The sequence below is a fragment of the Pelodiscus sinensis genome, chromosome 3 (assembly GCF_049634645.1).
Source record: "Pelodiscus sinensis isolate JC-2024 chromosome 3, ASM4963464v1, whole genome shotgun sequence".
NCBI classification, from domain to species: Eukaryota; Metazoa; Chordata; order Testudines; family Trionychidae; genus Pelodiscus; species Pelodiscus sinensis.
Genome location: NC_134713.1, coordinates 167,844,687 through 167,868,439, shown reverse-complemented (window position 1 = coordinate 167,868,439; position 23,753 = coordinate 167,844,687). Strand labels below are relative to the sequence as shown.

General features: G+C 42.5%; 1 long non-coding RNA gene across 1 annotated transcript in view; it reads left to right on the top strand.

The window, feature by feature from the left end:
• The first annotated feature begins 3,982 nt into the window (after positions 1–3,982).
• The window catches only part of LOC102446473 (uncharacterized), a 63,110-nt gene continuing 43,339 nt past the window's right edge, over positions 3,983–23,753 (top strand). The window contains exon 1 of the long non-coding RNA XR_003091335.2: positions 3,983–4,123. This is a non-coding gene — a long non-coding RNA (uncharacterized LOC102446473). The remainder of the gene's footprint in view (positions 4,124–23,753) is intronic.

The window sequence follows — 23,753 nt, the reverse complement described above, 5'->3', positions numbered from 1 at the left end:
GAATATTGTAAGTATTTGAAATATTATTTAAAAGCTCTGTTGCTGGCCTGTGGCCTGCTAGCAAGATAGCCTGTAACCATGCCCTTACTAATGGAGCAACCTTAGGTCTCTTGCTCCCTAGCTCACTAAATATCAGATGCCTTCTGAACGTGTTCAGCTTGATCTCTGGGTTAGGGCTAAATGCAAGGTGATGAATGAATGCTCCCCATTCACTGCTGAGAGCTCCATCTACTCATAGGAGACACATTGCACCTCACAGAGTTTCAACCCTAGCAGAGCAAATTAACAACAGGTTTAGAAGAGATTGTAAATTGTGCCCTCCTAGCTGTAAAGAGAATGATGTAATGGCAGAGGGCATTAGGGGAGGGACTGAGGAAAACAACAAGCATTAGGGACAGCAGCCGTGGAGTGAACAGCTACATTCTCTGATTAAATTAAGTCCCAGGGTTGGGAAAAAGAAACAATTAACATTTTCATTTTAAACAGTCAATTCAGGTGTTCATTATTTATTCAAAATATTTGCAAGTGCTTATTTTTAGATGTAATATAAAAAAGTCCACCGCTTGCTGACTATTCCTCTACCAGCTATTAGTAAACAAAGCGGCACTAATTAGTCACTGATATCATTCTATTATTGCTCTAAAGTATTTGAATGTTCAACTTCAAATTAGATATCTTTTAAGCACACAATTGGGGTTAATTTTTTGATTGAGGATTGTACCTGAATCAGTGGAAGGATGAATTTTAGATTATCCCAGAAAATAATTATAACAACAACAGAGGGCTAGGTTGTCTTTAAAGGAGCCAAGCTGATTTATACTATCTGAAGATCTATTTCATAGCCTCAGTATTTTCCAGGGACGTTTACAAAAATGAAATACACTGGAATAAGCTGTCATTTGCAAATATTGCCCAAATGTATAGATGTCTCCATAGCAATTTCTTTCTCTCCTCAATTCTAGACTTTTTGCCTCTTTTCTCACATTCTGTATTTTCCATTTGGGAATCATCTACATAATGGTCTAATAATAACTTACCTTTACACCATAGTTCACTCACTAACTTGAAATGCTGAGTTAGATTAAAATTATACAAGGTATGGCCCCACCAAAATGTTGGGTCTTCATAATTTCCACACACTCAAGCAGAGAGAGCATAAAAAGCCATCACTGTGTGCCACACACACCATTTGAATCTCTTATTCTTAGTGTATGTACAACAGGCCTCAGGTGACATGTGACTAATTCATTGCCCATTTTGGGGTGCTGATTGAATTGTTAGCTTGCCCAGGCCAAGTACTGACAGGGAGTACTACCCTTTTGTAGAAAGAAAGAAAGAAAGAAAGAAAGAAAGAAAGAAAGAAAGAAAGAAAGAAAGAAAGAAAGAAAGAAAGAAAGAAAGAAAGAAAGAAAGAAAGAAAGAAAGAAAGAAAGAAAGAAAGAAAGAAAGAAAGAAAGAAAGAAAGAAAGAAAGAAAGAAAGAAAGAAAGAAAGAAAGAAAGAAAGAAAGAAAGAAAGAAAATGGAAGTTGGTGCCTTACTAGATGAAAATGGAGACTACAGCGGGTCATACTGAAAGGTGAACTGTCAGGTTGGAGGAAGGTTACTAGCGGAGTTCCTCAGTTTTGGGGCCAATTTTATTTAATCTTTTTATTGCTGACCTTGGCACCAAAAGTGGAAGTGTCCTGATAAAATTTGCGGATGACACAAAGTTGGGAGGTATTGCCAATTCAGAAAAGGATCGGGATATCATACAGGAAGATCTGGATGACCTTGTAAATTGGAGTGATAGCAATAGGATGAAATTTAATAGTGAGAAGTGTAAGGTTATGCATTTAGGGATTAATAACAAGAATTTTAGTTATAAGCTGGGGACACATCAGTTGGAAGTAACGGAGGAGAAGAAGGACCTCGGAGTCCTGGTTGATTATAGGATGACTATGAGCCGCCATTGTGACATGGCCGTGAAAAAGGCTAATACAGTCTTGGGATGTATTAGGCGAGGTATTTCCAGTAGGGATAAGGAGGTGTTAGTGCCATTATACAAGGCATTGGTGAGACCCATTTGGAATATTGTGTGCAGTTCTGGTCTCCCATGCTTAAGAAAGATGAATTCAAACTGGAACAGGTACAAAGAAGGGCCACTAGGATGATCCGAGGAATGGAAAACCTGTCTTATGAAAGGAGACTCAAGGAGCTTGGTTTGTTTACCTTAATCAAAAGAAGGCTGAGGGGGAACATGATTGCACTCTTTAAATATATTAGAGGGATAAATACCATGGAGGGAGAGGAATTATTTAAGCTTAATACCAATGTGGACACAAGAACAAATGGATATAAGCTGGCTAGTAGGAAGTTTAGACTTGAGATTAGACAAAGGTTTCTAACCATTAGAGGAGTGAGGTTCTGGAACGGCCTTCCAAGGGAAGTAGTGGGGGCAAAAGATCTATTTGGCTTCAAGATTAAACTAGATGGGTTTATGAAGGGGATGGTTTGATGAGATAACATGATCTTGGTAACTAATTGACCATTCATTATCAGTGGTAAATAGGTCAATGAAAGGATGATAGGAGTTACTAGAGAGAACTTTCTGGGTGTCTGGCTGGTGAGTCTTGCCCACATGCTCAGGGTTTAGCTGATCGCCATATTTGGGGTCAGGAAGGAATTTTCCTCCAGGGTAGATTGGCAGAGGCCCTGGAGGTTTTTCGCCTTCCTCTGTAGCATGGGGCACAGATCACAGCTGGAGGATTCTTTGCATCTTGGGGTCTTCAAACTATTTGAAGGCTTCGATATCTGATATATAGGTGAGAGGATTATTCTAGGAGGGGGTGGGTGAGATTATGTGGCCTGCATTGTGCAGGGGGTCAGACTAGATGATCATAATGGTCCCTTCTGACCTTAAAGTCTATGAGTCTATGAGATGAAAATGGAAGAATTAACAATAATAATGCAGAAAAGGCAGATGTGTTCAATAAATATTTCTATGGGGGGGGAATAGACAATGTTATATCATATGACAAAAATGTTAGGCCACACTTTCAGAATGGGGAACTTTATTCTGTTTTCTTTCTCTCCTCCCTCCCTAGACGGTGAGAATGAGCATCTGTCAAAAAAGCTGGTTTTGTATTTGTATATTAACCCAATAAAGCTCAGCCTCAGTCCTATTTTCCATATGAAAATATCCTTGGAACACTGGAAACATTCCTGAAGACTAAAGGAAAGATAAGATTTTGCCAATAGTTTAAAAGGGTAAATAAGATGACCTGAAAAACAACAGGCCCCTAGGCACCAACGCTGTAGGTGTTCCAGGGCTGGACCACCAATGGAAAAAAAAGTCAGGTATTAAAAGGCTGTTTAATGTTGCAGAAAAAGGCAGAAAAAGACCAGTGGCTGGAAGGTGAAAACAGACAAATTAATAGTAGAAATAAGGCACAAATATTTCATAGTGAGGATGATTCACTATTGGATCAAATTACCAAAGCAGGTGACAGAGTGTTCATTTCTTGGTGTTTTCTAATGAAGACTAGATGCCTTTCTAGTGTATGCTTGGATCTAAATTTAGCTACTATGATATACAGGAGGGCTGTGATATGCAGAGGTCAGATTCAATCCTGTAATGGTCCCTTCTTCTGGCCTTAACATCTACAAATTAAAGAAAAACTGAGTGTGGCCAAAAAGCAGCTTCTGGGGCTTTACTGTGCAGCCAGCTTGCTCCCCAGACTCAGCTTTCATTAGGTGGAATTCAAGGGAAGGAACTCAGACATCCAGAGAGGCTGGCCAGGAACAGGACATCAACCTTAGAAGGGAGGTGTGGGTGTGGCAGTGACATCACAAAAGTTTGTTGCAGGACCTCCGCCTATTGGGAAACGTGGTGGGAAGGTGGTGACCTCACAGAGATACCCTGACATCAGCCAGGCAGAACAGAGGCACAAGGCAGGGGCAACCTCAGAGACTTCCATGCCTTTGCAGCAACAGGGCTCCTATGAGCAACTATGAGCAACAAGGGTTCAAGGTCTCTCTTTGGAGAGTGAGAGAGAATTAGGGTTAATCTACACGAGCATGAGAAGGAGCCTTGTCGGAGTTTTCTTCTTCCCTGCAACTGATTTTGTAGTCCCTGTTTAGAAGGTAAGAGCCTCAGAAATGTTTGAAACCTGCTCTATATGATCCACTTGGTACAGCTGAATTCTAGGCAAAGAAATCTCTTGGTTAATACTATTTGATTGCCTATCAAGGACTCTGTCTCATAGAATCACTGGGGACTTTGGGGGTTGCTTGTCCTTTTAGGGTTCCCTTTTCTTCTTTCCCTCCTTGTTTCTCTTCTTCTTTTGATTCTTTTGCTCCTTTTCCTTTCTGGAGTGTTGTGGGGGGAGGGGCTCACAAGAGGTGACCTGGGGTACCCTTCAGGACAACTGCTGATATCCTTCCACCGCCCACGTCTCCATCTCAATGCTGATAGGCCAAGCAAGTGGCTATTGATAGGGAAGACTCAAGTCCTTTTGTTCTTTTTAAAAACCAAACAAGTCACAAGCAATCATGTATTTCATTGGTCATGCTGCTTCTCTGCAATTATTATCTCTGTACAGTTTCTGACTATAATATCAGTTCTTCTCAAACACTTGTTGAACGATGACTATGAGCAACTGTTAGTCTGTAGCTCATTTAAGAGCACTTTATTTTTATCAGTCTGTGTCCCCCAAGGGGCTGACTAGGGGCAGCACATCAGCCTTGCAGGGGAGAAGTGAGGATGGCAGTGACATCACAAAAGCCTGATGCAGGGTTTCATCCTATTGGGGAAAGGTGAGGAGGTGGTGACCTCATCCAGAGACCCTGACATTAGCCAGGCTAAACGGAAGTGCAAGACAGGGGCATCTTCAGAGACCCTCCTTATGACTTGTGGGAAGCCATCCCAAAGAGGTGAGGCTGGCATAGTGTTCAGAGACTGATCTCCTCTAGTTATCTGATGATCTCCTCTGATGACCTAGGCCATCCTTTGGGATGTCTGGTGAGACCTCTCAGCCTAAGAGTCTGTGTGCTGATGGGCCGAGCAGGGGTTACTGTCAGAGAGAAGGTTTCCCAATTTCTCAACTGTGACCTATGGTTGTCCCTTCCTTTACAGGCTCTGCACAAGGTTTTGTCTGACCTCAGGCATACCATGCTGGGAAATATGTTGGCAGAATCCCCAGTCATGGACAGGCTCCAATACATCTTGGAGATGTATTGTCAGGAGGGGCAAGGATCAGTTTTACCTTAGCGCTGGGGAACTGGAAAGGAGAGACCTGGAAATCCATTTTCCAGTGTGGCATCCTAGCCTACACATCTGTAGGCCCTCCTGGGTCAGGGCAGTCAGTGCAGAGCTATGCGGGTTCCTTCCGCCTTCAGGGACAGGGGAAGGAGTTGGAGCTAGTGGATATAGCATACTTAGATTTCCAGAAAGCCCTTGACAAGGTCCCCTCACAAAAGGCTCTTAAGCAAAGTAAGCTGTCATGGGATAAGAGGGAAGGTCTAGGCTCACACACTACCCACCCATTTCATGGGGGGAAGCAGACCCCTTTTCTTTCCACTGGGGAAGAGGAGAGAGGAGAGACATGATAAGCCCGAGCCCTGAGCAATTCACACAGATGAGAGGGGGGGGTCCTTTCCCACAACTTTCATGAAAGTAGTTATAGATTTTGAAGAAAGTTTTTTATAATTCAAATATCTATCTGGATGGAGACTGGAGGACCAAAAAGGAGGTCATGTACAGGAAAACCCAGATGTACGACATGCCTCTCAAACATCAGCATCCCTTGCATTAAGTGGCCATATACCTCTTTGTATGAAGAAACCTGTTACTTACTCAGGAACAAAAATACTGTGTCTACATGCCACTTGTATCAGCCAGAATGTATACAACCTCTGTAGTCTCCTGCCGCCTGCTGCCTCCTCCTTAATTTCTTAGAATAGCAAAAATGAAACTTCCTCTGAGAGATGCTATGTCATTGCAAAATTCTTTGTCCTGGGAGCACAGCCAATCTCTGATGGACCAAAGTCAGGAGCCAAATAAAAAAAATCATGAGATTAAAACAATGAGATTAAAGAGAAATAAACAAATAATCCATTTTGGGTCATTTTATGTGCCTTTGTTCTCTCAGCCTTGAGGATACACTCAAGTCATGTTTTCAGCCTTTTCTTTGCAAACCTGAAGACTTGAAACATTTTTCCATGAAAGTTAAGGATTCATCTACACTCCACAGGTGTGACAGCGTCGACCCTTAGTTTAGATGCAGCTGACATGTACAGAAGGAGTTTTCTGTTGGCATAAGACCACCACCTACCCAAACAAAGCCCTCTTTGACTCATAGCTTGAGCAGTCATGCCTAACAGTCATAGCAGTAACAGTCAAAGACCAAGAGTCAGAGACATGGGTCAGAGATGGGGGTCAGGAGTCTAAGAGAAAGAGCCAGACAAATGGCAGGTCTCACTGACTCAATCTTTAAGGGAAAAAGGGATCATCATGATCATCTGGTCTAATTCTCTGCACATTGCAGGCCACAGAACCGTATCCATCCACTCCTGTAATAAACCCACAGTCTTCGACTGAGTTACTGAAGTCCTCAAAGATGTCAAGTTATGGAGAATACACCATTTACACTAGTAGAAAATAAGGATGTTAAGAGGGGGGGTGATTGGCTAATTGTGCAGTCTATAAAATTTGTATTGACCACACGATTAGTCGATAAGGGAAGGCACTCAGTCCCGGCTCAAGACAGGTCCAGGAGCACCCTCGCTGCAGCTCTGTTATTTAAATGCTGTAGGAGCCAAACCTAGGAATAGCCTGCATGGATTTCACAAGAAAAAATCATGCCAAACTAACCTAATTGCCTTTACAGGATAGGGGGGAAGCAATAGGCATGATATATTTTGATTTTAGTAAGACTATTGACACGGTTCCACATGACATTTTTGCAGGCAAACTAGAGAAATGTGGTTTCAGTGAAATTGCTAGAAGGTGAGTTAAGACTGATTAAAAGATTGAGACTTTATACTTGAACAGTAGTTACCAATGGTTCACTCTCAAACAAAGAAGATCTAACTTATGGGGTCCCGCCACAGAGTTTCAGTCCTGGATCCATAAACAGTGTAAATAATGACTTACATAATGGGGTAGAGTATGTGCTTATAAAATTTACTGCTGACGCCCAACCAAGAGAGGTTGCAACCACTTTGGAGAACAGGACTAGAATTCAGAATGATCTTGACTATTTGGAAAACCGATTTGAAATAAACAAGATGAGACTAAGTAAAGAAAAATGCAAAGGTCTGCTCTTTAAAAGGAAAACTCAAATGCACTGTTACCAGATGGGGAATAGCAGGATAGCTGGCACCAGAGATGATCAGGATTTTGGGTTTGTAGCGGATTACAAATTGCACATGAATCAATGAGATACAGTCAGACCAGTATTCTGTATTAACAGAGTGTTATATGTAAGCCACAGAGGCAATTGTTCCTCTCTATGCAGCACTGGTGAGGCGTCATCTGAAGTACTGTGTCCAGTTGTGGATACCACACTTTAGGAAAGATGTGGACAAACTGGAGAGAGTCCAGAAGAGAACAAAAATGATAAAGGGTTTAGAAAAGCTGACCTATGAAGAAGGGTTAAAAATAATGGGCACATTTTTGTCTTGAGAAAAGAAGACTAATAATTTTCAAATATGCTAAGAGCTATTATTAGTTGTTCTCCATGTCCAGGGAAAGAAGAACAAGAACAATTTTCTAGCTCTTAGGTGAGCTAATTTCTGGAATAGACTTCCAAGGGTGGCTATGGAATGCTCATCACTGGAGTTCTTTAAGAAAGATTGGACAGACTAACTACTGCTTGGTGTGGCCCTCACAACTTTATATTAGATCTAATTTAAGTCCCTGTCAGGGATGGTCCAGGTTTACTTGGTCCTGCATCAGCATAGGTCCTTTGATTGCTCAAGGTCGCTCCCAGCCTCACGTTTCTATGATTCTTTGACCTTGCCTTTTCTAACAAACTTATGTTTGGTCAGTGTTATATAGTATTTAAAAAATTCCCTAACAAAATACTCGACTGCATATTCTTCTCCCCCTCAGGAAAAGATGAGAGAACAAGTAAGTGGCATTGTTAATGCACTACTAGAAGAAGCTCAGATTGTACAGTAATGTGTGTAGCTTAAGAACCCTGAATAGAATAAATTAGAACACACCACTATCTCCTCATCCCCCTCATACATTTCTACACCTCGCACTAGCTGTTCATCTTCTGAGGAAAACAGGTTGACAAGATGACACCAATCTAAGGCTGCTTGGTATGGCACTCACAACTTGATATCAGATCTAATTTCAGACCCTGAGTATGTTCTTCAGGGCCTATGCTGGACTGGGCCCCATATCTTATGTACTGCCTCACTTGACAGCTTTCCATGACCTACCATAACAGCTGGAGTCATCAGTGATCACTGCCAAGAGCCAGACTCATAGGAGTGGGTGGAGGGGAAATCAGACCTTCTTGGCAGCTGAACCACAGCTCTGAATCTCCCTTCCACAAACCATCAGTCTGAAAAGGGATCTCTATGGTTAAAGTGAGAAATACAACCCTTCTGTTTTCCAATCATTTTCCCTTAGTAACTGCACAAGAATAGCTCAGTTTTCCTTCACTGAAGGCAGAAGAAGAAAAGAGAAAAAGGAGGTAAAGTGAAAGGGCCCAAGTGCCCCTCTAGCAGAGTAAACAAGGAAGGGACAGAACACGGTTCCTCAAACTGCTGCTCTGCTAAAGTAACTTTTGTTAGCTCTCAGATACCATGGTGATGGCAGATCAGACAGACAGGGAACATTGGCATCTGTGAAAAGCAAAACAGAAGTGTTTGCTATGAAAACAGAAAGTTAAAGAGTTACAAAATACTGATAAGTTTTAGCCTGTCTTCTGTGTAGTACACATACCACCCAGCCAATACTGTACAATGGCAGAATTTTTTAAATATTTGCTTTTACTATTGCATTCCCATGGGTCAAATTCTCTTAATTACATCCAAAAGGGTGCAGTGGGGCTATGCACATACACAATACATAAAGGCAGTATATGGCCCCTTGTGTTAAAGGCAATGGGCTAAATTCATCCCTGATGTAATCATGAAGCTTACCATCAGAGCAGATTTCAATGGAGTTTAGCCCCATGCATTCCACTCCCACAAACTTAAAAGAGAGTTCTTTCTGCTCGTTGAGCTGAGGCGGCAGCTTTTCTAAAAGCAGAAGGAAGAAGAAGTTTTAAAAAAAAGTTAAAAAAAACAACAAATAAAAGCAGGGTTGTGAAAAGATACAGACTGCAAAAGCCACTGATTTAAAAACAAATAAGCATTAAATAGACATGTCCACTGCGATATAGCACCAAGATTAGAGAATTTCCCTAATTTCTTGGATTGCATATGATTTCAAAAAGGCATTGTGAAACCCTCTAGCTATTCACTCCAGCTGAGCCTGCTTAATTAGAATTCCTAAGCACTTAGGCATATTTCCTTAACAGCTAATGGTACAAATAGTCACTTCAGGAGACAGTGAAATATACAACATTGACTTTATTTCCTTCAGTCTTACAAGAACTGTCATAGCCATGGCTCCCCCGCAGTTTCGTGGCTGAATCAAAACCACAGTCCAAAGTTTTAGGAGTCAGACACATTTGCAAAGTCCCTGCTTCCAACCCCCATCCCCAGCACTTCTTCAAGTTAACAAATATCCAAAGACATTTCATGCACCATGGCAATGTTGAATTGGAGCATCGTTAATTCCTTAGCAAAAGACTGGGAAGCATATTAAAATGATGGAGAGTTTCATTTATTAATCTGTGATGAAAACCAGGCTTCTGTTGGGTGTTTGGGGGGAATGGAGAAAATAGGCTTGTCTGTTTAATGCTTGGCTCAGATGTAACACACACAAAGAGAAAGGCAGAAAGGAAAAGGCAGCTGAGTGCAGTGCTTCTGGCTGTGTCTTTCTGTATGTTCCCAGTCGCCAGCATTCACAAAGACAGAGTTATGTAATGCTCTCCTATCAGGAATCCGAGTTCAAAAACATTTCATGAAGTCTCATGCTGTTCTTGCCCAAGCAATTGTTTCAGATAATGAAAAGGCTGTATCAGCACAATTCAGCTGTCATAGTCCTCTGCATGCAACAGGAGAACTGTGCATGCTTGCTCTCTCTCTTTCTCTCTATGCCTTATGACAACCTTTTTTCACTCCCTAGAGGAAAAAAATCTCTCTACCAAACCATTTCATTGGTTCTGTCTATGGAACAAAAAAAAGGGGTATATCCAGGTGTGTCTTCTTTTACTTCTAGTGCTTTTTCTACTCCTAGGAAACAGGCCACTTCTCTGTGCTGGCTATTTTAATGTTTACATTTCTTTATTATATGTGAATCTTGATGTGCACTGGAAAATGGCAAAAGGAAAGCTGGATGTACAATGAATAGCATATTAATTGCGCAAGAGCATCAAAAGGGGAGAATTTTCTGATCTAGTTTCCAAACTAAGCTGTTCACAGAAAAATGCTAATTTCTAGTGGAATCATTTGGGGTACAGTTTTAAGAAAGATGCACCACTATTTCATGCAATCAGGAAACTGGACCTGATTGTTGAGCTTGGAATATCACTTTCAGGGCTCTGTGCTATTTTCAAAAGGTGACACAAGGTGATAAAAATCAATTAGATGATTAGGCAAGAGTCTAATTTACAAGACACTTATAGAGTGTAAAAAGAAGTGGGTGGAATAAAGGCATGGCCATATATTTAAACCTGTATTCAATATAGTTATAACTTGGCACCTAATGTTATCCAATATAATTGTATATGCAAATAATTCCAATTTGCCTAAAAGTATTCTAACTGTAATACTTTGTTCTCCTTTTTCAGCCATTCAAAGCACTGTGATTGGTTTGATTTCTAAAGATCGTCATAGCTGCCTTTACATTGCTTTCTTTAAATTTTACAAAGTTAAAGAAATATAGATTACATCATAAGCGCCGAAAATAGGAGTACGGGGTTGCTGCACCTGGCCCGCCCACAACATTTTGGCACCTGAGGTGGGGAGCTCAAATGACACCCCCCCATGTTCCCTTGCTTGGGCCAAAACTTTGAAAGGTCTCAATTCTCTGGGTTCTAGTGGCAACTCCTCCCCCACAGTCTGGCACCTGAGGCAGCTGCCTCAGTTTGCCTCATGGTAAGGCCAGCCCTGGTGCTGCAGGGCCCCTGGGTTCCAGACCTAGTTTCCCCACTCCCTGGGAATAGCCATACTAATAACCCCCTGCCAGCTTCACCAGCCCCAGGTCCCGCCAAGCCTCCAGGGTTCAATCGCCTTCCCGCCCTACGTCCATGGGATCCACAGTCCATCAGCCCTGCTGGTCCCAGGGTCTGGCCCACTGCAGGTGCCACAGCTGCCTAGGGTCTCACCATCAGCCTGGGGTTCAGCTCCTGGCCACATCCTGGGGCTCAGCTGTGGCTCCTCTACGGATAGTGAGGGGCTAGGGTTGCCAGCTCTCCTGAACCATATGGGCTGGATCCCCTTGTCACAAATTGCATCTGGTCAAGGACAGTTGACAACTGTCAGAGGGGCTCGAAACAGTGTAAGGGGGGGATGTAACTCAGCACCCTCACCCTAAAAGTTGTTCCAGCACTACTGGATGAAATATAAAATATGACACTAGTATAATACTGTGCAAATTAGCATGCCATCAGATAGCTTGGTCAATATCAACTAACACTATTAGCTTCTATTACAGACTGTAAAAAATGTAAATTAGTCTTTAAAAATATATGTCTGGTACAAAACTTAACTCTCATCTCATCGCTTTCATTCAAGAATGTCAAAGTATTATTCAAAAACTAATGTGTTAGACCTCCCATTTTCAGATGAGAAACCAATGCACAAAGAGGTTGAGTGATTTGCACAGTGTAAGAGCTAAGATTGGAACCCACACAGTACGTTTTTAATGATCTGTGTATGGTCCAATGGCACACACATTTAGCTAACAAATATCTTATTCTTTAGAATGAGTAACTCAAATTTAGTTATCACACTGTTCAAGTAAATATGAAAATAAAGACAAATTATCATTGCAAGACTGAGGTATTGATCCAAAGCTTTGGAAGTCAATGGAAGGATTCCCTCCAAATAGCCTTGGAAGAGACTTTGGATCAGACCTTGAGCAAAACATCAAAGAAAGATATGCTCGTTGTTAGTAAATGATTTAGGTGGTACAGGAGCAGACATGATAGGATAGATCAACAGAGAGAGCACCCTATATAAATCCAAGTGGATTTTTGTCATGTTTCATCATGTCTGTTGAAAAAAAAATGAAAATAGAAAAAGTAAAATGCCAAATAGATATATGGGGTGTTTTAGGGTTCTTTTAAAAGTGATAAATATTGGTAAGGGCTTACAAAGAAATTAGAAGGGAAAAGTTGTTAATTTAAGGTAGCTTTATTTTTATTTTTGTTCCAGAATAATTAAAAATCATCTTTCATCTGCTAATTTCCTTTGTGGATACAAAAAGGTATTTCTTTGAATGAAGGGAACAAAGGAGTGCCAGATACTATTTACATTTAGCACAATCCTGAATATTTTACTTGTGCAAAATTCTAATGGACTTTAGTCCCATTAGTTCCCAAATTAAACATTCTTGTTCCTTTCAATCACTCTTTATCTGGGAAAAAGGCGCTGTGCAAATATATAGCATGATATGCAAATATTTCTATTATTTTTACTACTGAAAATTAAGGAAGGACAAATTGTAGCCCGAATAACTAACAGCACTTTGAATCAGCACCTTCCTTTGGAAGAACTCAAAGGACTTCACAATCATTCATTTATTCTTACAGCATATCTGAGAGAGAGAGAAATATTAATATATTCATTTTACAGCTGAGTAAGCTGAGAAATCTTAGCTCTTTTATCTAAGGAAATACAACAAGTCAGTGGCAGAAGCACCATCAAAACTCAGGTGTTCTGATCTCCTGTCCTGGGATATGAGCAGGAGACCATAATCTCTCAGCAATATCTTGTTGAACTTTACTACCATAAGTAGTCCTAAGATACATCAGTAGAGGCAATGGGGCCCACTGCATAGTGCACTGGACTAGGACACTGGAGACTGGGGTGCTCTGATCTACCAGTAGCAATAGCTCTTGCTTGAGTCTTGGGCAACACACTTCACTGTGTGTGCCTCAGTTTCTCCATTTGTCAAATGGAGATAATCATACCAATCTGCTTTGTAAAGTCCTTTGAGATCTATTGGGAAGAATCACTATATAACAGCTGGATATGAGGCCGTAATACTCATACTCCCATGGATTTCACTAAGGAGGGAAATGTGTCCATGACCCTTGCCACTATTTCTCCCTCCCACTTCCTTCTGAAATTTCAACATACTATGGTCTTCAGAATGTTTAATCTTAACCCGTAGTGCTGAGAAAAATGAATAAAAACCAAGGCATGTGTAAGCTTGTTGCTTCGTGCAAAAGCACTACGAATGGAACACGTTAGGAGAGCAGCTGGTTGGGAAAGGCAGAGAATGGAAACTCTGAGGGATTTTTATGGCTTAAAGTCATAGAATATCACAGCATAAGCAAAATAAACTATGTATTGCCAACAGCTTTATATAATTGGGCTTTCCCCCCCTTTCAAAGTGTTAAAGATTGAAATCTTAATGACTCGTTCATTTTGCATACTCAATTCAAAATTATGCTGATTGCCTCTAAACCTAGGCACAGCAATGAACTGTTGAAGATTTTATTAGAAGCACAAGGTAAATTTAACTGCATGTCATATATATTAAGGAATATCAACAATATTCCCTTCGTACCAAGTACCTATGCCAGAATTTCTGGCCAGCTGCATTAACAATAATAAATATACTGTTAGTTAATATTTGAAAAGGTACATGACTGTCTGTATTATCTTGAGTATCGGACTACAAATCCAAGTGTCTATGGACTAGTTTCTAAACTTGCTCCCTCTATTGTAAATTAGAACTCAATAGAGTTATCCTGGGGCAAAACTGGAGTGAGAACATAATCAGGTCCAGAGTTTTTATAAAGAAGTACAGTGAAAAAAAAAAAGAAATTTCACTGACTCTAGATGCTGACATGTAAGTAATCAATTATGACCATGCAAATCAGAACTCAAGTCCCTATCCTAAAGTGAGCTCTATGTGATGGACCCCTGTGTCCATACCTTGGTCCCACTGACTCCACTGTGGCTCTGCACTTCGTGCAGGGTTCCTTTTGAACTTAGAAAAAGTTGGCAGTTTTTCGAAGGACACAAAGAGCGAACTATCCCATTGTATAGGAAAGAAAGGAAGTATGGCAAGAAACCACCCTGGCTTAACTAGGAGATCCTGTATGATCTGAAAATAATAATAAAAAAAACAGCTTACAAATGTGGAAATAAAATCAAATTACAAAAGATTAATAAAAACAACACATACACTTAGGGACAAAATTAGAAAGATGAAGGCACAAGATGAGAACAAACTAGCTAGAGACATCATAAGGGATAACAAGAAAATATTCTACAAATACATGTGAAGCAAGAGGAAGACCAAGGACAGGATAAGCCCAATACTCGATGAGGGAGGAAAGTCAGTAACAGAAAATATGGAAATGGCAGAAGTGCTAAATGACTTTTTAGTTTCCATTTTCCCAGGTTAATAATGATTGGATATCTCTGTAGCAAACACCAGTGAAAATAAAGTGAGGTCTGAAGCTAAAATAGGGAAAGAACATGTTAAAAATTATTTTCACAAGTTAGAATGTTTTCACCAGGGCCTGATGAAATACCTCCTAGAATACTCAAGGGCAGGGGTGAGCAATACTTTTTGGTGGGGGGCCACTCAAAGGTTTTGGAAAGTGTTTAAGGGCTGCACTTTTCTGTGGAGGTGGTGCAGAGTCTAGAATGCAGGTTGGGTGCAGAAGGGTGCACGAGGTAGGGGAATGGGGTGCAAAAGATACTGTGAGGTCTGAGAGGGAGTTTGGGTGAAGTGGTGTGACCTGGGTCAGAGGATTGGGATGTAAGGTCAGGGATGGAGTATGGGTGCAGGAGAGGATTTGGGCCTGGGGAAGGGTTCTAAAGAGGTGCAAAGTCTGAGAGGGAATTGTGACGTGGGAGAAGGGGAAAGTGCGGTGCAGACTGCAGAAGGTTTGGGTGGTGACTTGGGTCAGGGGATTGCAGTGTAGGGTCAGGGAGGGAGTAAAGGTGCAGGAGAGGATTCTGGCCTGGGGGAAAGGTGTAGGAGGGATACAGGGTGTGCGAGGAAGTTGTAACCTAGGGCAGAGGGGTGCAGAGGGTTTGGATGGTGATCTGATGGAGGGATTTGGGGTGCAGGAGGGGCAGGGGTGCCAGAGGCAGGCTCTGGTAGGGAGGTGCTTACCTGAGCTTCTCCTGGCCAGCAGCCATGCAGCACCTCCAAGGCAGGCTGGGCTCCCTTGATGGCTTAAAACTGCAGGCTGCTCCCTCCATGTGGCTCTCAGCTCACTATAGTACCCATCTATAAAAAGAGAAATAAGGGCAACTCAAGGAATTCTAGACCAGTCACTTTAACTTCAGTACCAAGAAAGGTAAAGAAGAAAATAATCAAGCAATTCATTTGCAAACACCTAGCAGATAATAATAGATTGTCTGCATGGGTTCATTGATAATAAAATGTGGCAAATCAACCTAATAACTTTCTTTGACAGAGTAAAAAGCCTTGTGGGTTAGGAGGGAAGCAGTAGATGTGGTAGATCTTGATTTTTGTAAGGCTTCTGATACTGTCTCATAAACAAACTAGGAAAATGACCTTCTCATATACAAACTAGGAAAATACAGCTTAGATGGAGCCATTATAAAATGGGTACACAGATGATTGGAAAAGTGCTTTCAGGAACTAATGAAGAACTTTTCTTGATGCACCCTCTCCACCCCACTCATGCTTTTATAGACCTCTATCCTATCCCCCCTCAGTCTCCTCTTTTCTAAACTGAAAAGTCCCAGACTCTTTAGCCTCTCTTCATATGGGACCTCTTCCAAACCTCTGATCATTTTAGTTGCCCTCCCCTCTCCCAGCCTCTCTCTTCCCCTCTCCCACCTCCTTTTCCCAGTCTCCCCGAGTTTTGTTCAATAAAGAGAGATTCTATTTTTGAACACACATGTCCTTTATTTTGTACATCAGGAAGGGGGGCTAGGGATGGGTAAGTGGAAGGAGGTGAGGGAGGAATGGGGTACGAGCTCCCGATGGGGAGGACTGGGCTGGCTCTGAGGGCTTCTGGGGGTGGAAGCTCTCCTGCAGCCCCCCAATTACCCCCACTCCCCAGATGGCAGCTTGCAGCAAGTGCAGCCGGGCTGATGGCCGAGTGCTGTGATGTGCCCAGTGTGGGCACTCAGGGCAATCCAAGCCAGGACTGCTTTGCAAGCGGGGCACCCCTGAGAACTGTCTGTCCGGGGTGGGGGTCGGGTCCCTTTAAGCACAGCCTTCAGCTAGCCTGAGACAGCAGCTCCACGCTCTAAGTCCTCATCTGATGCCCTGCCGGCACTGCTTCCGGCCATCCTTAACCCCGGTTCAGGGTCCACTTCATGTGGACATGCTAGTTCAAATTAGCAAAACGCTAATTCAAACTAGTTTTTAGTTCTAGATGCGTTAGTTCGAATTAGCTTAGTTCGAATTAACTGATTAGAACTAAGTTAGCTCGAATTAGCGCTGTATTGTAGACATACCCTCCCTTCCTTGCTTCCTGCTTCCATTGCTCTTCAGCCTGGGATAAGGGGTTATTATACAATGAGCAGCTTCCCTGTTTGCCCAACCCCTGTGCATCTAGAACCTCACATACACACAATACTTCCTGCACCCAAATTCCTATCCAATTGAGCCTTATCCCCTGCAACTGAAACCCTTCCCTGCACCGGCCCTCCCCACTAAGCCCCATCCCCTGCACCTGGGCCACATTGAGTCCCATCCCCTTACATCCATATCTCCAACCATGCACTCAAAATCCCACACCTACTCACCTGAACCACCCTGCAGCATGACCCCTACCCCACTAAACCCCACTCTTCCAGCACCCAGATCCCCACACTCAGAACTCCCTACATAGCCTCTCCTGCTGAATTCCAATCACCTTTACCTGGACTCCCCTGCAGAGTCCCATTGCCCCTACAACAATAACCCCCCACTTCAACAAGCTCCTATGTATCCAGATCCAAATCTGAGCTACCTATACCCAGATTGTCCTAGACAGAATTTTCTTACCTCACACCTGGATCCCTCCACATTTGGATCTTTCATGGCTGAGCCTGACACAGAAGGGTGGGGTCCCAGTTTCTGAGGCTGACCCAACCCTTACATTGTGTCAGGCTCAGGTACAGATTCACCACTGAGTTTGTGTCCAGGATGGAGAAGGACTTCCAGGCGATCTTCTGGTTCCATGCAGCCAGTTTCCTGTGCTCCCCGCTGCCATGCCTCCATATCTATTTATTGACAAATAATATTTGCAGAATTTTAAAATATGTGCAGAAAAATTTCTGGGCCAAAAAATTTTAAATTTTTGGCACTGAATTCCCTCAGAAGTATCAGTTGCACACATACAAAATGAGAAATGACAGCTTAGGAAGGAATGCTTTGAAAATAATTTAAGGGCCATATAGTAGAACCTCAGAGTTAGGAACACCTCAGGAATGGAGGTTGTTCATAACGCTAAAATGTTTTCAAATAACCATAATGTTTTGTTCCGAGCTATAAAGTTTACTGCTAAACAATGACTTAATACAGTTTTCAAATATTACTATGCAGCAAAAAAAAATGCTGGTTTTCCTTTATTTATGTTTTAGTAGTTTAATTTTAACACATTATTGGCGTGTGGGAGGTGTTGCCTTTTTTAGTATTATTTTTGTCTCTGATACTACCTAACTGTATATTTCCAGTTCTGAATGACTGTGTGGTCAGTTTGTAATGCTGGTGTTTGTAAACTCTTAGGTTCTACCATAGTAGATCATAGGCTAAACATGAGTCAACAGTGTAATACTCTTGCAAAAATAGGAAACATTCTGGAATGTATTAGCAGGAGTGTTGTAAGCAAGACACGAGAAGTAATTTTTCCACTCTACTGCATGCTGATAAAGCCTAATCTGGAGTAGCATGTCCAGTTCTGGATGCCACACTTCAGGAAAGACGTAGATCACTTGGAGAAATTCCAGAGGAGAACAACAAAAACTATTAAAGGTCTAGAGAACATGACCGATACAGGAAAGATTGACCCCCAAAGAAAAAAAGCAAAGAGATTATTTTTTTCCAAAACAAAAAGTGTGGTTTATTGTCTCTGCAGGGGAGGTGGGAAAGGGAGGGGTATGGGAGGAAAGACACAGAGGGGCAATGCACAGGCCCCTAATGTGGAGGCCATGGGGAGTGTCAATTGGGTCCTTCTGAGATACTCTCCCTCAGGGCCTCCCAGATGTGCCCAGCCCCTTGACAGGCCTGCTGGATGGCAGCTGTGTGTGGCTGCTCACAGGCCCTGCTGAGCTAGTCAGCCTCTGCCCCTGACCCAGGGAGGAACACTTCCCCCTTCCCCTCACAAATATTGTTAAGGATGCTGCCACCACTTGTTGGATGTTCTGCTCCCTGACATTGAGCCAGGTGAGGAGGCAATGGAACCTCAGCTTCAGACACCCAAAGGCGCCCTCCACGACCATGCGGGCCCTGCTGAGCCTGGCATTGTAGCATTCCTTGAAGTGGTCAAGGTGGATGATGTAGGGCTTCATTAGCCAGGGCAACAGAAGGCAGGCCAAATCCCCCACAATTCAGAGCAGCATGTCCACATCCCCAACCCGGATGGTGCAGTCTAGGAAAAAAGTGCCGGCGTATAGCTTCTGGAACATGCTGGAGTCAAGGAAGATGTGGATATCATGCACTTTCCTCAACCACCCAACGTAGATGTCTGTGAACTGGCCACAACGGTCTGTAATAGCCTGCAGGACCATCAAAAAGTATCCCTTCCAGTTGATGTAGACAGATGCCTGGTGGTCGGGGGCCCAGATGGGGATATGGGTGCCATCAACAGCCCCCTGCTGTTGGAGAAGCCCATGTCAGCAAAGCCGGCAACAATGATGTCCATGTCACCAAGGTTGATGACCCTGTGCAGCAGGATGGTGTTGATGGCCCTCACCATCTGCAGAAGAAGACAAACAAACAGAGAATCGCAGGGTTGACAGAGCCCTTGGGAGGTCCCCGAGCTCCCCCTTCCGCCCCACAGTAGGAGCATCCCCCCACATGCCCTATCCCCTGGCAGGGCTTTGTGAGGATGGCACTGGAAAATCTCCCAAGGAGGGGGATTCCACCAACAACTTCCCCTTTCCCTAGGGAACCCCATTCGAGCAGTCCACCATCCTCCTGGGACAATAGCTCGTGAGTGCCATACCTGCATGACCAGAGCCCCAACGGACAAGTCCCCCACATCGAACTGGTTCCTGACAGATTGGTAGCTGTCCGGTATGACGAGCTTCCACAGGGTGATAGCAACCCACTTCTGAAGGGGGATAAACTCTTTGCTTTTTTTAATTTGGGGCCAAAGTAATTGGGTCTCATATGACTGTACCATTGCCTAAGGGCAGAGGCGAGCCTCTCACAGAGCTCCAGAAAGGTCTCCTTCCTCATCCAGAAATTCTGGAGCCACTGCTGGTCATCCCACTGCTCCACAACAATCCAGTCCCACCAGTCAAAACTGGTGTCTATATGCCAGAAGTGGCAGTGCACAGTGTGCAGGGGATGGCAGAAGGAATTCAGCAGCATGATCCATGCCTGCAGAGAGCTGATAAGGTGCTCCAAGATGAGCTGGGGGTTGGGTTCCTGCAGGGCCTGGGCTGCAGCCTGCAGAAACTGCTGCATGAGGTGCAGTACAAGCTGCAATAGCCATCGACTGCTCAGAGGCAGCTCTGTCTCCATAGCTGGAGTGCTGAGGTGTCCGCAAGGGCAACCACAGCAGGCAAAAGAATGGGATTGCTGTCCCTCAAGGAGGTAGGCAAAAGAAAAGAGCCTGAGACACCGCTATACAGGGGGATCCCTTTAAGCACAAGCCTTTGATTGTCTCAGGCAGCAGCCATGGGAAGTGAGTGCTGTCCTGATGCCCTGCCTGATGTGCTTCCGGATGGCCTTAAATGCAATTCAGCATCCAATAAGCGTGGACGCTCTATTTCAAAATAGTTCAATGCTATTTCTGTGGGCATTTGGTGCGCAGACGTGATATTTCGAAATAAGCTATTTTGGAGTATTTCTTCCGGAATAGCTTATTCTAAAATAATCATGCAGCGTAGATGTAGGCTGTGAGCTGCATGTTGCTGCTTTAGGGCCTGATTCCAAGTGCAGTGAAGTCAATATGGCCCTGCTTTCAATGGACATTAGGTGCTTAATTACCGCTGAGTATCTAGAAATAGGAGTCTTTCTAGTGACTTGCATCAGACCCTTTGAAATCAATCACACATGATTTCCATCCACTAGAGAGAAACAGCATAAGAAAGATTTTTGCTTCAGTAATAACGTTAATTACAAAAGGTCCTATGAAATAGTGAGTGGTGGAAACTCATTGTTTGGAATATTTATGTTTAATTTTAGAAATATTGTTTCCTTCATTGAAAAATTGTAATATTGGAAACGTTCACAAATAAGATGTCAACTAAATAATAAATAGGACAAAGCAGTCCATCTATAATTTGAAGAACCATGCCTAATGAATCATATGTTTCGGGCATTTTTTTCTGATTTGTCAGATTGCATTCACAGTGTGAAAATCCTATTCACAAGGACAAGGACACATGATTAGCAATGTGAGAAAGAACACGTGGATTTATTATTTTTAATTGAATAGGGAACTTTATGCCCTCTAGGAAGCTTGTTCCATGTCCTTCCACCCGCTCCCCTGCTTACTAGTGATTCCATTATTATGGCATCTGAGGCACTTATCTACTCAGGAAAAAATCATGAACATGAGCTCCACCTGCAATGAATATACATCCTCTTCACAGTTTAGGATGATGAGCCAGGGGTTGACAAACACCCAGGAAATTGCAATTCAATATGAAGAAATTTGCAGCTGGTATTTATTGCCTTCTTCAATGATCTAATTATCTTGTGATCAAAAGTGGAGAAGTACATGTGTTGCCTGATGAAAGGTCTTGAAACAACCATCTAACCAGTTGCTAAAATTGCTCCCTTTAGCATTCAAACTATTTTAATGATCTGTAGGGAGGACACGTGATCAAAACAGGCTTATGGCTGGTGGAAATAAAAGGGCTGTTTTAAGTTTTGTATACACTTCTCTTTTCTCCCCAAAATTCCCACCATGGCTAGCATCAATGGCTATGCTGGACAAGATACACCCCCGGCCACCACCATTTTAACCATAAATATTGTTTAGATCTACTTCAAGGAGGGAGACAACATGATGGTAAAAACACCAGTGGCCATTGCAGACCTCCCTCTATTAACACACACCAATGAAGCTGAACAGGTAGTAACAACAATACAGAATATTGGAAAAGATAATAGACAGGGCCACAGAGGAGTAGTCCTCTGTCTGCTTTGGTGAGGGAGCTACACCCAATGCCTCGGAAGCTGCTGGCTACTCCTTACTGGTGTCTGTTCCTGAATACATCACTGAGTATCCATAAACTGTAAAGCCACCGAATGACATGCACAACAATGCAGGCCATTGGATAGTGTACTACAGATCTTAATTAGAGTACTTTTCAGCATGTTATCATTTCATCTCCCAGATGAAGAAAGAAGCAGCTGGTGCCATGGCTCTGACAGTAGAGCACATTCTAGTAGGAGCTCTAATTAAGAAAGGCATGTCACACACTATTATGAGCCCTTACTGTTCATTGCAGAGTAGTACTCTATGGAGACTGTCCCGTGTTGGCAATTGTAAGCTAATGTACACTGGAAGGAATTATTTGAACTTCTTTTCCAGACTAAAAACTAGCTAAAAGGTTCAGCTTGGCGGGCTAATACCCAGTCAGGCATCATAGGAACCAGTGTTTATTTAATACTTTCATAAGTGAGCTAGAAGAAGGAGCAAAAATTATATGAATGCAGTTCTCAAGCACTGTTAAATGAAACCACAAAGGGACCCACAAAAATTAAAAGGACAGGTAAAAACACAGTAAAATAATAATCACCATGAAAAAATCTGGGACAGGAAAACAATCCAGTGCATATCCTCAATGAGAGGGGAAAGCTTGGAGAACAGTAATGATGGAGACATAAGAGTGTGATGGTAAATCAGACATGTATTTGCAATGTGACATGGCTGTAATGAAGAGCAGTGCAATCAGTTGATCACACACAGAGCTCCTTACACAATGCAGAGTACTTGGGTACAAATCTAGTATGCCTGCACATTGAATGTTGTATTCAGCTCTGGGCACCACATTGCCAGAATAGCTGGAGAGAACTGAAGAAGCCCGGGAGCTGGTGGAAACAACTTATGATAAAAGATGTATGTTTATGTGTGTATATATATCAGTTTGGGGACCAGTTCTGTTCAATATCTTCATCAGTGATTTAGATAATGGCATAGAGAGTACACTTATAAAGTATGTGGATGATATCAAGCTGGGAAGGATAGCCAATGCTTTGGAGGATAGGGTCATAATTCAAAATGATCTGAACAAACTAGAGAAATGATCTGAGATAAACAGGATGAAGTTCAAAAAGGACAAAAGCAAAATACTGCACTTAGGCAGGAACAATCAGTTTCACATGTACAAAATGAGATGTGACCGTCTCAGAAGGACAATAGTAGAAAGGCATCTAGGGGTCATAGTGGACCACAAGCTGAGTATGAGTCAACCGTGTAACACTGTTGCAATTAAAAAAAACCCCATCATTTCTGAGATGCATTAGCAGGAGTGTTGTGAGCAGGACACAAGATGTAATTCTTCCACTATAGTCTGCACTGATTAGACCACAATTGAAGTATTGTGTCCAGTCCTGGATTCCAGGAAAAATGTGTAGAAATTGGAAAAGGTCCAGAAAAGAGCAATAAAAATGATTAAAAGTCTAGAAAACATGGCCTATGAGGAAAGACTGAAATAATTGGGTTTGTTTAGTTTGGAAAAAGAGAAGACTGAGAGGGGACATGAATAGCACCGTGTAAAAGGGTGTTACAAGGAAGAAGGAGAAAAATTATTCTCCTTAAACTCTGATGATAGGACAAGAAGCAATGGGCTTAAATTGCAGCAAGGGAGGTATAGGTTGGACATTATGAAACATTTCCTAACTGTCAGGGTGGTTAAGCTCTAGAAAAAGTTGCCAAGGGAAGTTGTAGAATCTACATCACTGGAGATATTTAAGAGCAGGTTAAACAGACATCTGTCATGGACGATCTAGATGGTGCTTGCTACTGTCGTGAGGACAGGAGACTGACTTGATGACCTCTCAAGGTCTCTTTCAATTCTAATATTCTATGATTCTATATCACTTTGACTAAGAACTTTCGAGGGTGAAATATGATAATAGGTTGGTAATATTTGCAGTGCAGAGAGGAATCAACTAGGATAGCATCTACGGAAAATTGATGCTCAACATCAGAAAAAACTTCCCACCAGATATACTGGGCTATGGAATAGCCAAACATAAAGGAATCCCTAGTTCAAACATTTTTTTTTAAACTAAATTGGATAAAACCTTATAAAATATTCCATAAAGAGCAACTTGGTACTGGCAGGCTGAGAGACTGCACAATCTATT